Below are 15,540 nucleotides of genomic sequence, written 5' to 3'. Positions count from 1 at the left end.
ACATTTGCAGTCTGAGGCATTTACATGTTCCGGATAAGTCGTCTATCTCTCCTGTGCAGCCTGGTTCTATCTTCTGCAAAATGTTGATTAATTGTATCCAGTGTACTCAGTCGATCTCCTTCTCAAAATCCACTTAGAATAAAATACATCCAGGCTATGCTCTTCATGTTACAAGGGCATCACGCACTAGTGCAAGGGCATCACGCGTCCTCATTCTTTTTCTAAATCCAAACTCATTTTCTCCTAAGAGCTCATTTTCTCTCTTCTCCGCACTTTTTGTTGATGATGATAAGTCATACCTTTGCCGCGTGTGCAATCAAATTTAATCCTCTAGTCCTCAATGCTGCTGCGTTTCTTTTTTTGAATGAGTATCAATACTGATTCAGCAAAGTCTGACAACAAAATTACCCCTTCATAAATGATATAAATGAGCTCATAAAACCTCTTCTTTTCCATTTTCCTAAACTCTTGAGTAATCCACAGTAAAGTATTCCTGGCCCTGAACTATCCATATCGACACCATATTCCCGTATCTATATAAAAACTCACTGTTCTCACCGCTCTCTCGTATTATCTTTATCGCACAGTTTCTCTAAAATTCTTTCCATATCTTCGGAACTTCTTCTTCGACTAATACTTTACCCGTCGCTCCTCAAATAGGAAATCAGAGGAATATATAAATGAGAATTTTTTTATGTTGTCCCTATGAATAATAACGCAGATATTTAAACAACAATGCAAATATTTATATAAATACTGATTTCTCCTATGTTATGCTATCTTATCTGCTGGGCCAAATGAATTATTTGTAATACAATCTCAATCAATATGAAGTACAATGTAAAAAGAGTATTGCGCAAGAGACTCTGCGCATAATACCCCTTTCTTCTAAAAAAGCAACCGTTCGCTGCACCCATTTATCATAGGAATTGCACACTCTAACGAACCGAGGAAAGCAGTCGTTCTTCATTCTCGCAATGTATATTAAGGCACCTTTGTTTGCGCGAATATATGTCGTATCTAAATGAGACATTGAGTGAAACGGTAAAGCATCCTTGATGGAGGAGAGAAAGTTGGGTTAGCGAGTTAGTAAGGGCAATAAATTGAATGATGGATAGGATGAAGGGAGGTAGAAATTATGTTGGGTTGAAAAATGGTTTATTTCAATATGAGGGCTAACGGGTTGAGGTAATGTTGTTTCATTCGGCGCTTAGAGGAGTGGTAGTGCTTCGACCCTAGGTCCGATAAAAATCCATCGTAACCAGTAAACCACTGCAAATAAATATTATAAATATGCATGAAATCTGTTAGAATATTATTCAGGAAATCTGCGAATACGGAAATCGGGTAAATGATACTAAAAGAGGCCCACTAAAAACGTTTCTTCAGTCAAATGTCAAGTAATGTTCTTCCTGTTGGTAATTGATAGTTTCGCTGGGAAATGGAACCCCTTTTTATTTCGAATTTTTTGTCTTTGTTAACAAAGTATAGGGCTGGAATAGTCAGAATCAATTCAGCAAGCTTTTTAATTTCTCGATATGCAACTCCAATCCTTTTTTTCCTTACGTGTCATTTTTTTGCATGATATTATTTCATTGAATGTATTTACGTAAACCACTATTTCAATCATTAATACTATATAATCCTACCAAATGTTTGGCCTGATTTTCCTCGTGACTTGACAGCGCTAGTATAATGAAATTCCTTAGAAAATCTTGAAAATACATGATTTTCAAAAATGGCAAAAAGTTAATCTTTTTATTTTCAAAAAATCTATATGAAAAAGTAGAGTTAAAATCAATTAGTTTTCCATACTGACAACTGAATAGTCGTTTTATTCCCTTTAAATTCTTATCTCTTAAGGAGCATTTTCAAATAATTGCATTTTCCCCCAAGTCTATTCAAATTTATTTTTGCCTTCTACGAGGCAGCTTAAAATCTTAAGAGCTTTACTGCAATAAAAATCGGTATCAGATACTTTCCATGCAACGTCACAAACGAAAATTCTGGCGTTTTTGTGATGGGTGAAAATAGGTTGGAAAAATAAACACAAACATTCTCGCATTATTGGCAATCTCTCTGTCACCCTCTGCATCGTTGCTTTTATATTTTGAAGAAATTTGCTATTTATGTGTGTATAGAACAACATGTTCAATCCACCTGAGTAAATGCATTTTGCCAGTACGCAAAAGTGACCGATGCTAACGTCTGTGGGCCCCTCCTTAACCGGATTCAAGCAAGAATGCAGGCTACTTGAGCGTTAACCTGAATATTTATTAAACTCATGAAAACTGACAGTTTTCTTGAATGATGTATTAGTTTTTCATCGGTTAACTACAGAAGCTCCACATTTTTAAATTTTTCAGGGTTTTATAGTTTTCAATGCTCCCGGAGTGGTATTTCCAATTCCAAATGAAATCACCTTATACTATCAATATTCTTTCAATGTATCGGTCATTTTTCTCCAGTTCATTATGCTTTTCTACGGTAGACTTACTTTCTCAAATAAAATTCTTTTCAAATCATATTATCCATGGTTTTTTGTTATGCACTGTCAACACCTCAAAGAATCTTTTCAGTATTGGAGACATATAAATTTTCCTCACCACCCTTGACCTATAATCCTCTCCGACGAAAATAGCAAGCATAGGCTAACATTAGATGCGGTTTGTTTTTAAGTGGACCCGCAGGTAAGAATTATTCAATGACACCAATTGTTTAAGTAGCGCAGTGAATTTTCTGACTGAATTTCTAATATATGTAGGAGGAATCGGTTTTTCTTTTTGAATAATTCTCTTTTCATTAATTTCTTTCCCAGAATTATAAAACTGGAAAATAACATCAAACGTTTAACTCCAACTAAAACGTTCAGCAAACCTTAGGTGGCTGCATGAACGTTCGCCAGCCATATTTCTCTGGAAATGCATAATTAAAAAAAAAGTTTCGCATTCATGTGTAATACCAACAAGACAACAATGTGAACAACATAATCACGTGTAAATCGACTGCCGTAAGTACATGTGTTCCAAAAACTCACTCAGCCACCATCTCTACTTAAATAACTAGTATTAATCTTTGCTTCAGTTAGACCACATGCGGAACATGTGCCAATTATTTGAGATCCATGGAAGAAGAATTAAGAATTGAAATTAAGAATTAAGGAATTGGAAAATCTTTAGAGAAAGTGTGCTTGATTTGTGAAAAATTACTCCGAGAAGAGAATAGGCGTAATGGACAAGTTGGAAGGATTACGCTGGGAGTCCCTTGATACGCGGAGACGTGCTTAGACTTTTAGAAAGGCGCTGCAAATCCGATTCTAATTTTGACAATCTGGGAATTATTATGGCCCCAAGATTTATTGGTTAATATGACCACCGGGACAAAATAAGAGTCAAAGACACCGGGTCAAGTACTCTTTCTTCCCTCGCATAATACACAATCCTAATAAAGCCGAACCCAATCGCCCTGATAGTTTTCATTTTAAAAACAAATGTAATGATTCAGTAAAAATCACACATTATTGCATTATTTGTATATGCATGCTTGTGTGGGTGTTCATGTTTATGAGAAAATGTGTACTCAAATGTACATATGGACTCATATTCTGCTTTAATGGCTGGTGTCTTAAGATTGATTCTTTTGTAGACGTGTTTTTAACACTGCCAGGGGCTTGTACAAGTTGTCCGAACGCCTCGGCAAATGACTCATCTGCACCATTATAAGACATTCGCACAGAAATAATGTTGCCACTGACATATCTGAGGATAATTATGACACAGAATCCTTTGGAGCAAGTTAGTAGGCAGTCAAACGTGTTTCCTACTCAAATCGCAGGGAACTGTTAGCCCAATATCCGTCCAGCTTATGAAATCGAAATTAAAATTTAAACCTTCACCATCTTCATCGGCGCATGATTGAGTTAATTTCTCATTTTGTGTTGCTAGTGAAAACGGAGGATTATTGGACGTCACACCAGTGTGAGGTGCTTGGCAGGTGAACCCATTTTGAATGATTGAGTTGCATAACTAAAATTGAAAGAAATGAAATGAAAGTCAGTCGAGAGTATTTCGTGCGGGGGATGAGCAAAATAAGTCAGATCTGAGCGGAAGTAATGTTGTGCAACGTTCCCGATAACCTTTGACTCATCGACTGCGTTCAAACTAATGTTAGATGAATGAATCGCATGGTAGAATCAAAATCGATTTAATGAATTAGAATTGAGGTTATATCGAGATTATTATGAGTTAAAGAAGCCCGCATTTATATTTGAAGAGAGAATATGCAGGGAAAGTGACATCCAGGGTTTCCTAAACATTGTGCGATATTTTCTCGAACCTCGATCCATAAAAGAAAACGTTCATGTATTTGTATATATGGCAGTGTGTATAGAGTTAATTAAAGTAAAATTGATGCATGCGTATTTTCTTTGTGGTGATTACCGTACGCAGTATTAAAATTTCTCAGAATTTCAGGGGTTTCAAAGCGTAAAAAAACACAGCTTTCCAATAATTATGCATCGGCAAAACTGGCCTAATCGTATAATCTTCAGAGCATTAATGATATCGATCGGAATTCGCAATATCGGTGCATTCAGAAATCCAAAAACGACGAAGTCCATATACATTGAATATAGGCAAATTTCAAAGATTTCGTCATATCGAGTAGCCCAAGTCTCACTCGCAAGCAGCATTGTCTTCCATGTAGTAATGTTGCAGACGCCTGGATTGCACCACCTGTTGAAATGCCAGGATAAATTGAAAGGCGATGGCTTTGAAGGAGTGGCTAACTCGAACACGTAAGGCCATCCCACACCCTATGCCGCGCGAAAGTTTCAAAAGCGTCCCAATCTCAACTATTAGTGAATAATTTTAACTTCATCAATATCTTGGCTTCTCTCATCTCTTCTTTTTGGGTAAAATATTTTATATCCACAATGAACTAACTGCACACAACAAACAGAAGATCGGTTCGATAAGTGAGCCGTACCGTTCGAAGGGCTAGAAGGGCCGCGACTCAGAAGTCGTTATTAAATATCTATGAGTTCGAAAACTCCGCATGGAGAGAAATATTCTATTGAAATAATCAATGTATATTAAGTAAACGTAATGCCAATATCCAATGATCGAGAAGTGGGCTTAGTCTGGTAGTGGAATGAGATGAGAATTGAAAAGGGAAATGGTAACTCATGGAGAATTCTTCGACGATGGACAACTTCAGAACTTGCTAGATGGTTTTATTGATTTATATTTATCTTTCATTGTATTCTGTCGTAAATAATAATAGTCTCGTAAATAATAAAGCAGTCACGAACGTCAACGACCATAAGTATACTAGTTCGCTTTAAGTTTTGACTTTTGCTTTTATGGTGCTGGCTATTTGATTGCTATGCACACATAATTGTATATATATACACACTAGCGCGCGCGCACACACACACACGTGTGTGTGTGTATCTGTGTGTGTGTGTGTGTGCGCGCGCGCGTGTGTGCATGAATATATACACATAAACACTCATAAAATTTTTTATAAACTTTCAAACAGTGATTCACAGATTTTTTCTTTCGTACGTTTGATCTTGTATATTATTCATTTGCTTTGTTAAAACCACATTAGCCCAATATACTTACTAAATGAATATAATTACCATAAATATTATTTCATAATACTTTATGTAAAATGTAAGCATAATACGGAGAAATTAGTGAATATTTAGTAGAGTTTCAGCGCAAATATTTAAGATAGTACCTCGACGGGGTGGCAATACTATTTGATCTACCGAAGTGATAATTTTGGTAATGGGTCTTTCTAGCAAACCCATGCATATTTTATTGAAATTTGAAATATTTACACCGTGCAAAAATCAATAGGATAATGCATGCAATGCAATGCAGCAATTCAATTGGATAAAGTGGCGTTTTGTTATTTGCAAGGAACACAAACTGGTGTTATAATATATTTGCGAGGAGTAAAAAGTGATTTCTTCGGTCTATACACCATGAGACTGAATTGAGAATACTCAGGTACCGCCTTGGATGAAGCAGCCCAAGCAGAACTACAAATTTGTTGACTAGAAATTCGTTGAGAATGCTATTTCCTAAATCAGTTTCCTATAGAATCATGACGCAATTTGAACTAAAAGTTTGATCAAAATTCAGAGGTAGAAACTTATTTCCTAGACAATATTTTTAGATTTTTAAGGAAAAAATAATATTATCTACGATATTCATCGATAAATTTAGTGTCTACAATGATTAAATTTCTTTGGTTCAAAATCATTAATTTTGACCGAAAGTAACTAGTCAAACGTTAACGTATTGAAGACCTTCTTCCTCCTAAGTCTAGAAACCTCTTCTAATTTTAATTAAAATAAATTATAAATTTTGTGACGCTCATATTAATGGGTTTTGCGTGCTTGTCGACATAAAATATTACTTGCACGCAAAAACTCACCGAAGCACCACTGGGAAAATGCTCAAAACGTAAATTACCATTTAAATCTCGTAGTAAATTAAAGCCGAGAACGAGTGGGGAAAAAAGGAAATTGCGTGGCAATAAAAGAAGAAAGAAAATGAATTGGCTGAGACTGGACGAGAAGAGAATGGCTGCAGAAATCGGAATTTGAGAGAATTATAAATTGGAGATATTAGGTGAGGATGTTATTAAGGTTAAATGAGATTACCTATAACATCACCGGGAGAGTTAACCCATTAACGCTAGCGTGATCGCAAATGAACATGGTGAACATTCTAGGATATAAATTGTGTTTTTTTTCTTACTTCGTATTTTGCACTTTTTAAAATAAAAATCCCGTCCGTTTTCTTTTTTTCATACAAAGTGTTTAATCGATATGCTTGGACGTCTTTATTTCATGGCCTTTTCAACAAGTGTGCATTACTGAATTGCTTAGTGAGAGTGTTAGACATTACCTAAGTCTTTTTTTGCGATTTTTTCCTTCATCATCACCTCGTATTTATATTTCATGTAATAAATATACTTTATGCTATACGCATTATCAATAGTTATTTCATAGCTTTATACGATACGATGTGCGTAAAAGTTTTTATGATGTTAGTAGACAACACTCATTTTTTCTCTCTTATCACTATCCTTATACTTGTCTGTCACAGATTCTCGTTGTTCTTTCTCTCCCTGCAGGGAGAGAAAGAACAGCGAATTATAATGTATCAATTCTGCTTTCACCAATGGACGAGGAATATGCATCCTTTTATTTTCTTACTCGCAAAATCACGATGCAGTGACTATGTACTGAACACTATGCCACATGTTTATAACGACTATGAGCCATGTTATTCGCCTTTTGTGGATTTGTCAACCTATTAGATCGAAAGAATTCAACCTTTGGCGGTTAATTCTCCAATTCTCTGTGGTCTTAAACGGATTCATTTTGCTGGCTTATATTTAGGATATCTGTCATATGTTATTGCTCCAGTAGTCCAATAATATCCTGAATATTTTTTATGAGTATCAGTGAAGTGAAACTCCAGTGGTTAAGTAACTATAATATATTCTGTGTGGTATATATTTTTTTTCTCAGTTGGGCTTTTGCCCAGCACTTTGAAGTCGAGGACTTACGCATTTCCCTACATTTTCTTTATATTTTATATTTATTTTATTACTCTAGTATTCATCAAGGTTCAGTGAATATGTATCAGTGATTGATGACTATACCTGTACTATGCAACAAAATACAACACAAAACAACTGTTTTCACGGGTGATGTCCAAAATGCTCTACCATAAGCACGTCAAAACCTAAGAGAAATGGAAAACAGGTTGATAGAAAGAACATTCTGGTTTTATTCAAAAGTAATATTATCCATATTTTGATACCTAAGTTAGGCTGTGAATTTTCTGCGTAACGCAAGAACTTAGATTTGTATAAAGAATTATATTTCTTGCGTAAAGTAACAGTTGTAATATATAAAACGTACACGATAACCAAAAGAATTCTTGAGCGGGAAAACATAAAAACCATGTAAAGAATTATTCATGGTAATTAAATTTCGAAACTTCCAACTTCAAAGCTTGAGGAAAACAAGACCACCACCAATAATTTCAGCTTTGTGGAGCACTGAATTTTGTCACGGTAGGCATCTAATAACTGCTCACGTCTGATATTCATATTCTTTGCAATGGATGAAAACCATGTGAAACAAAGTTTACCCGTAATACCTTGCAAGGTATATCGTGCCCATGATTGAATTGAGAAAGGTCAAACTGATAGTCATATAGGGAGAAAGGAAGATAACTAAAAAATTATATATTACAATTATAAACTGTTATATCATTATGGTCTCCCTCGAAAGAGAACACATTACTGTGGCTGTAAATAGGATTTGGAGCTAATCATGCTCCATGGAATTTAATTGCTAACACACCTACCTAGTGTGATCACGCAAAGACGTTTCTTCTTATAAACAAAAAACAATAACATTATGAAATAATGAATACTTATTCATCTAGCATGGAGCATATTTATTTCAGAATACAAAGACGAGGTATTAATGAAGAACAATTTTCCAAAAGGACAAAGTAATGTCTAACGTTCTTGCTAGGCAATTTAGTGCTGTACACCTCGTTGAAAAGGCCATGTAATGAAAACTTTCTCGTGCATCGGATAAATATTTCGTGTACAAAAACAGGAATTTTCGAGATTACAATTACAAAATACGCTCTCGAGGTAAGAAAAATAACGCAATTTATCCTAGAATGTTCACCATGATCACGCTAGTGTTAAGGGGTTAAATCCCTTGGCGGTGTTATACGTAGGTAATCTCTTCCAACCTTAATAGCATCTATCATCTGGCATCCCCCAATTATAATTCCCTCACTTGCCTATTTCAACAAGTATATTCTTCTCATCCAGTGTCCCATCCAATTTATTTTCTTTCTTCTTTTATCACCAAGAGATTTCATTTCATCCACACTTTTTCACATAACTTCCAAGGTCTGCAACCACATCTCACCCCTTCCCTCCATTCACAACTCTCGCAACGATATTTCTCCGTCGTGAATTTTGTTCGTCAGCGCCGTACGTTGCTATATTCTTTGAAGACCCTTTTCTTTGATTTCTGTGAAATCATACACACAATAACCTTTTCATTAATTTCGCTTTCCATTGTTATCCTCTTCATCGTCCGTATTGAGAAGCGCTTTTCTATAGTGATGGCACTACTAAAACATATAAATCTTTCTACTAGCTCAAAATTCTCCCATTTCAAATAGTGCTCACCTCTTTTCCCTGTTACCCTGTAATTTCACTTATTCTTATTAGTTCTCATTCCATGCTCTTTGCATTTGCTGTCAACATCTTTAAGTATCTCCACTACTTTCTGATCACTGTTAGCTGCATAAGAAATTCGACGGGGAATCTGTTGGCTTCCATCCTCTTCCCGCCTGTAATACTAAATATATAAGTCCTAATCCTCCACCAAAAGACACTATTACCAAATTTCTCCAGATTTGGATCTCCTAGAATCGGCAACAGACATAATCACAGTGTGACTACTCTTTTAATAAGGGTCTCTTCTATTATCTCCTTTCCTATCCTCGAATAGAACAGGATCAGTCGCTTATGAGGAATCGAGGAATAGATTCAGGAGAAACGCGAGCTACTTCACCACTTGCACAACACAAAATCACTGAGGGGAAAGGGATGCATTTCTAAGGACGGAAGTCCCCTTAGCGGTATCTTCTGTTTCACGAAGAACTTTAATTTCCAATAAATCATCAAAACTGACACTGTAATCGTAAGATTTTTTTAACCTACACCTGACTGACGTCACAAAACATTTAATATCACGTCTAAAATGTAAATTTCTAAATGTAATTGTAAGCAGGTTTTGGATATACCTGTAGACCGACTGAAATCGCCCACATTTTTTAGCCTCGCCAAATAAGACAAAACCTAACACCACAAGCTCTCTTTTTCCCGATAATTAGGTTGTCCTCTGTCATTTACTTTCATATAGACATTTTTGTTCTGGACAAGTCTTTAGTCAGCATTCTCTTTACTTAGCCCGCTTTATATTTTCTTGTTCTCGGCAATAGTATCCCCATTTTAATCTATCAAAAGGCTTCTCTAATCAATGAAAACCGATTCTCTATTCTTCTTCAAATGCAATGACGTAATTGGACGCTGATCAATTCAAAACATAGACGGCGAAAAAGAGCAGCTCACGCGTCGGACAAGTATGAATTTTCTAAGGGTCACCGAGTTCATCGGAGCCAATAAATCACTATTTTAATCATAAAGTGAGGGCATGGTTACCGACCGCTGAAATTTTTCCAAGCAAAAATCATTCGGTCGCGGATACATATTTCATTTGTAAAATGATTGATTGATTGCTTAATGATAGTTTGACTGCTGAGACAAGGACCTGTCGGGTGCAATTCGGGGTAAGATAGCCATATGCTTTCTATGTACCACCAGCAAATTCCAAGAAAGGACAGATTGGTGAAAAAGAACTAAGTTTAGAAGAATACAGCCCTGTACATAATCGAATGATAACGAATGTGCAGAAACACATTAGCGTCAAAATAATAATAAATGCACATAGTTGGTCGTGATTTTATTTTACTTCACTTAGATTTTCAAGTGCATTCCTCACTCAACCAGCACTCATGAGCTGTCGTAGATTCATTTGAATGAGAGAAGTTACTAGAAAATTATCTGAAGTTACAGATTTTTCCATGCAATTTTCCGACGGAGCGAAGGAATAAGGACGGGGTACTGCTGGAGGCGTATAGTAAGGGATATTTACTGTTACATAATATAATGGAAGACGCCAGAGAGGAAGGAATCGTAAAGTGGGAAGACTGACGGCCATGATGTGATTGAATCGGAAATAATGAAGGCGATAGATGTTGATGCAGAGTGCCGATGAAAATTTGTAGCAAGTATACAGAAAAGGCTAATGGCCTAGAGACTCTCGAGAAATCATTATGATATCGATTACCATAAAGACAAACTCTCAAACGTGAATGATATGGCAAGTTTATCCCGTAATCTCATGAAGAAACATTTTGGTAAGAGGAAAGTTCTACGTAAAGATACGCAAATATAACAAATGGATGGTGGCAGCGTGGTTCTAGAAGAGTGGCGGGGACATACAGTGCCAAATGGGACGTTGAAAGTGCTTGGTTCGCGCGGCAGAGAGTCAAATTGTATATTGGAATTACAATACCTCCCCTTAATATATGTATTCTCTTCTATTGTAAAAGCATTTTAAAATCTCAACCTGCGACAAAGTCGGTTTTGTCAGGCAATATTAGAATATACAGGGTCCATACAATAAGTATCGGGAATGGTTCCAAAAGTCCAAATTCATTGCAGTTATCATTACAATTACTTAATACTTTAACCGCCTGGATGGAGTCGAAACGATATTCTTTAAGCTCCGTTTGAGCTATCTTTTGAGGTTATAACGTTGTCGAGAAAATCTTCGTCTTCCTGGACGCAGTCCAAAATTTCTTTTGAAATTTCCACCCGCGACAGCTTTTGTTCCTCGCTCAAGACTTTCGGCACCAGTTTCGCGCACATTTTCCTCGTCGAAAGAACCTCTGTCACAATGGTGTGCACGGTTCCGACTGAAAATTCGGTCTCCTCACTGATAAGGGCGATGGTTAAACGCCTGTCAGAGTCCAAAACGTTTTTCACTTTGGCCACCTGAGCATCGGTTCGAGCGGTCGTCGGGCGTCCGACGCGGTGTTCGTCTTCGACGAGCTCCGGGCCTTCTTTAAACATTTTGTGCCACTTAATAACTCTTGCTTAAGGCATCATCCCCATAAGCCTGTTTAATGAGTTCAAGGGGGTCCGACGCGGATTTCCCGAGTTTAACGCAAAACTTCACAGCGTTACGTTGTTCGACGGTGTCCTCCGCGCTGGCGCGACGACACCACAAACAATCACACGTCACAAAAATCCACCTCCTGTCTCAACGCATGCCCGGAAATAAATTGCGCCTGAGTGGTGGGGGACTCCTTTGCCGAGACGGCCGGTCAGACGCCCATCCACCGCTCCGTCGAGGGAGGCTACAGCGAACCAGCAACGATACTAATTGCACGGACCCTGTATGATCCATGCGAGTCGATTGCGCAAGGTCTTTCGGGAGAATATTTAATAAGGTTGCTGCCAAATACTTGGACTGGCATAAGATGATTCTCTCAATGAGAATTACCCCTGCCTGTAGCTACTACAATGAAACGATTTGTGCGTCGGAGACTAGGAGATGAGGAAAACCTACACTTTATTTTGGGAGATGGCCAGGAAATGTCGAATCGAAACTTAGAATGACCAGAACTGGCCAACTGTTTATTTTATGTGTACCGATATTCTATGGGCAAAACAAAAAAATCAATCACGCGTATCTTCTGAGAGAATCACGGCGAAGCGTTTTAATTTTGATGCTGCCCCGGATGTTAAGGGATCTCTTGACGGGCAGCCAATCTGTTTAGCCCAGGTTCATTGTACTGATTTTGTTCACCTTACTAAAATGCGCTACCTGCCCGCGTAGTACCGGCATCGCATTGCTCTCACCGATCGGCCTTTCCTACAATGATTCAGGGTTAGGCCACAACTCACGGTTTTTTGTATGCCTATTTTATATTATGGGTGTCTAAATGTCCCTCATTCGTTAGTTAAGTTTTAAGTTAACTATTATATAATTAAAAAATAGTACCAGTAATAATAATAATATCTTTGCTGGCATGCATGCGTTATTGTTGTTCATGGAAAAAAAATCAAAATCGCCCTCTAAATAGTGCTAGGAATATTTAGAATTATAATAGGGTGATTGTGAAAACATCAGATAGTTTCCGAAAGCACTTATGAGTCAGAGTTTTCGCTTGTATCATGATGCGAACATATCCTCGTAATATTGTTGGTACAGCTATGCTCTTTCTTCTTTTGCCTCTCTCAGCCGTGCCGTCATGGGTCTCTCCTTCCCAGCCACCTTCCGGCTGACAATCTGTTCCTTCCCCGCCCCATGTTTTACTGGCCACGCCCTTGAAATGGGGCTGGTGGTCGAAAGGGACACGCCATTGGTGTAATCACTTCCTATCTCAAGAACCATGGCTGATGATTAGGAGCACGGGGCAGCGTCGGGGCATGACCTGGGGCCCAGCTCCGATAGATTATCGAGGCAGGGAATTGTCGTTTTAGTAAGGTCTTTACACTCCATTCGACATCTGCTTGGCGAAATAAACAAAATGAAAAGATGATGCCATGACTCATGAAAGGAAGTCCTTAATATTAAATTCACATGAGCCCATTTGTTGCTGGTTTCATTTTACAGCTGAACAATTAGTGTTGGTTATAGTAGGGGGCGACCGACATCTGGGGTTAATTTGTGCCACTAGGGATTGGTGGAAAGATTATTAGATAGGTGGGATATTCAGTGAATGTGGGAAGGGTGGACACGGCGTCTGCAGTAGCCTGCTCTCAACGAAAGACGCCAAGAGGTGACACAGTTTCAACGTCCCATACGACGGACGGCGTACTCCACTTGAAATACTCTCCACGAAGCACCTCAAATAGGATTCGAGAAAACTATGAAAATTCTGTCTTGGCCGGGATTAAAACCCGGGTTTTCGGGGTGTGAAGCCCTATTAAAACCATCCACACCAGCCCGATACTTTTTTATAACATTCCAGAAAACATTTGCGAGGAATATTTTGTGTACTTCTCCACTTTCATTCTTAAAAAAAGTGTTTTAATAAGCAGTGAAAACGGCAGTGTGTGCGTTATCCTCCCAAGATTATTGCATGGAAGCAAAACTTTCATAAGCCAGGATGAGCGTGAACGTCAGTGGGCATGTGATCCCTGAGGGGTTTTAGTGGGATGAATATGGCCAAAGAGACTTTCAAAAGGGAACTTATCTAAATCTTAGGAATAGAAGAAAATGTGTGAAATATTGTATAATTTTGACCCGCGAAAAAAGGGCAGGATTAAGAGGTAGCATGCATCAGGTTCCTGCATTTGTTGAAAATCAGGTCAATTATTTTAGCCCAGGGGTTAATTTATCATTGTTAAAATGCCATCGCCTCTAATAAATTTTATCCATTTTCCTTATATTTCAGATATACTCCGGGTAGCTCTTTCTTTGGATGCTCAAGGAAAATATGAGAATTTCTTCCAACGGAAATACTTTCCTTCCGCCATTTCTTTCCGCAATGACGTTATTAATTGGTTAGATGAACTAGGGACTTTGCAGTAGGCCCTTGTATATTCCCCGGTATGTTTGGGAATTTATTTCAATAATTGAAGGAATATCCATGACCCTGACGCCCTCGATTATTTTCGAAAGTCGATAGGAAGAGTGATATTTGGTTACAAAATAAAGCCTCTTTCTAGGACTACCAAGGACGGTATTTCCACTATGCTTTTCACGTGACGTCCCAAAGAAGTTTTATTTGACGGAGCTGTTTTGCAAGTTGATCGTTAGATTTTTTTAAGGTAGAGAACTGCTAGGAATAAAGGTGAAGAATAGAACTGCTCATCATATCTGCGACAATACATAGAATTCTGATCCATGATCGTGATCTTGAACTAGCGACTTTCTCGGTGGATAGGAGATTAACAATTTCTTTTGATTCTTTGAAATAAATTCCCTCGATTTTTCTAGAAAATAAAAAAAAATTAAGGCCTAAAGAATTCTCCCCGAAGTTCTTATGATTTGAAGGTATCGCTATTGTGATACGAGTGAACGATCAAGAGAGAATTCTCCGGACATACAATAAAGAATTTGCTCACGCCGCATACACGTGGAATTGGAATGTGCTGAGAGCAAAGTTGAAATTGGAGAAACAGGTAATGAGGACTAACGCTCATTATGGAAGGCTTAGTGAGCAGGAGCTTAATCTCCAATTGTTTCCAAGAATACGCTTTCTCGCATGATAATGCGTCCGCTAACACAACACCGACATGGAGTCATGGAGTACTATAAGAAATAGCGCACGATAATAACGTAAGTATAGAAAAATTTACACACTAAAGGTATCGGTTCAAGCAGGCGAAGAAACCAGCCACTCGGCTAGTTGGGCACGTGCATTGGCTCCCGCGATGATGCTGGAGTCCTCATTAACGCATGTCACCAGTTAGAGGAGATGAGATTATAATTGAGGAATTCACAGTTTTCCCTAACCTTTCATCGGATACGTGGAGACCCAACAAATCAGGAGGGATCGACGCCGTAAAATGTTTAGCGTATTTATTGTTAATTTTAAAAGCTTACTTAGGTCGCAGAATATCAGTGCATTGGTGTCGATCCGAAAAGCTTCAATAGGCAGAGGGGAAGGCAACGGAACGGAATTGTTCTGCTCACCAAGAGGGGATTCGACTGGCGACGAACTCACCCCCTTGCGCCTATTGCCGCCACGAGGGGTTGAGGTGGGGGGAGGGGTGGAGGGCGAGAGAAATGTTGGCGAGCAGAAGATGGCCGGGGGTGCGGAGAGGCTGCGAAGGTTGGGGAGGGTGGTCGCAGCCGCATGCGTTCGCGTCTATTGGACATGGTGTGATAAC

The sequence above is a fragment of the Hetaerina americana genome, unplaced genomic scaffold (genome assembly GCF_022747635.1).
Source record: "Hetaerina americana unplaced genomic scaffold, ioHetAmer1.1.p SCAF_105, whole genome shotgun sequence".
Classification (NCBI taxonomy): domain Eukaryota; kingdom Metazoa; phylum Arthropoda; class Insecta; order Odonata; family Calopterygidae; genus Hetaerina; species Hetaerina americana.
Note: the sequence above shows the minus strand (reverse complement) of the source record.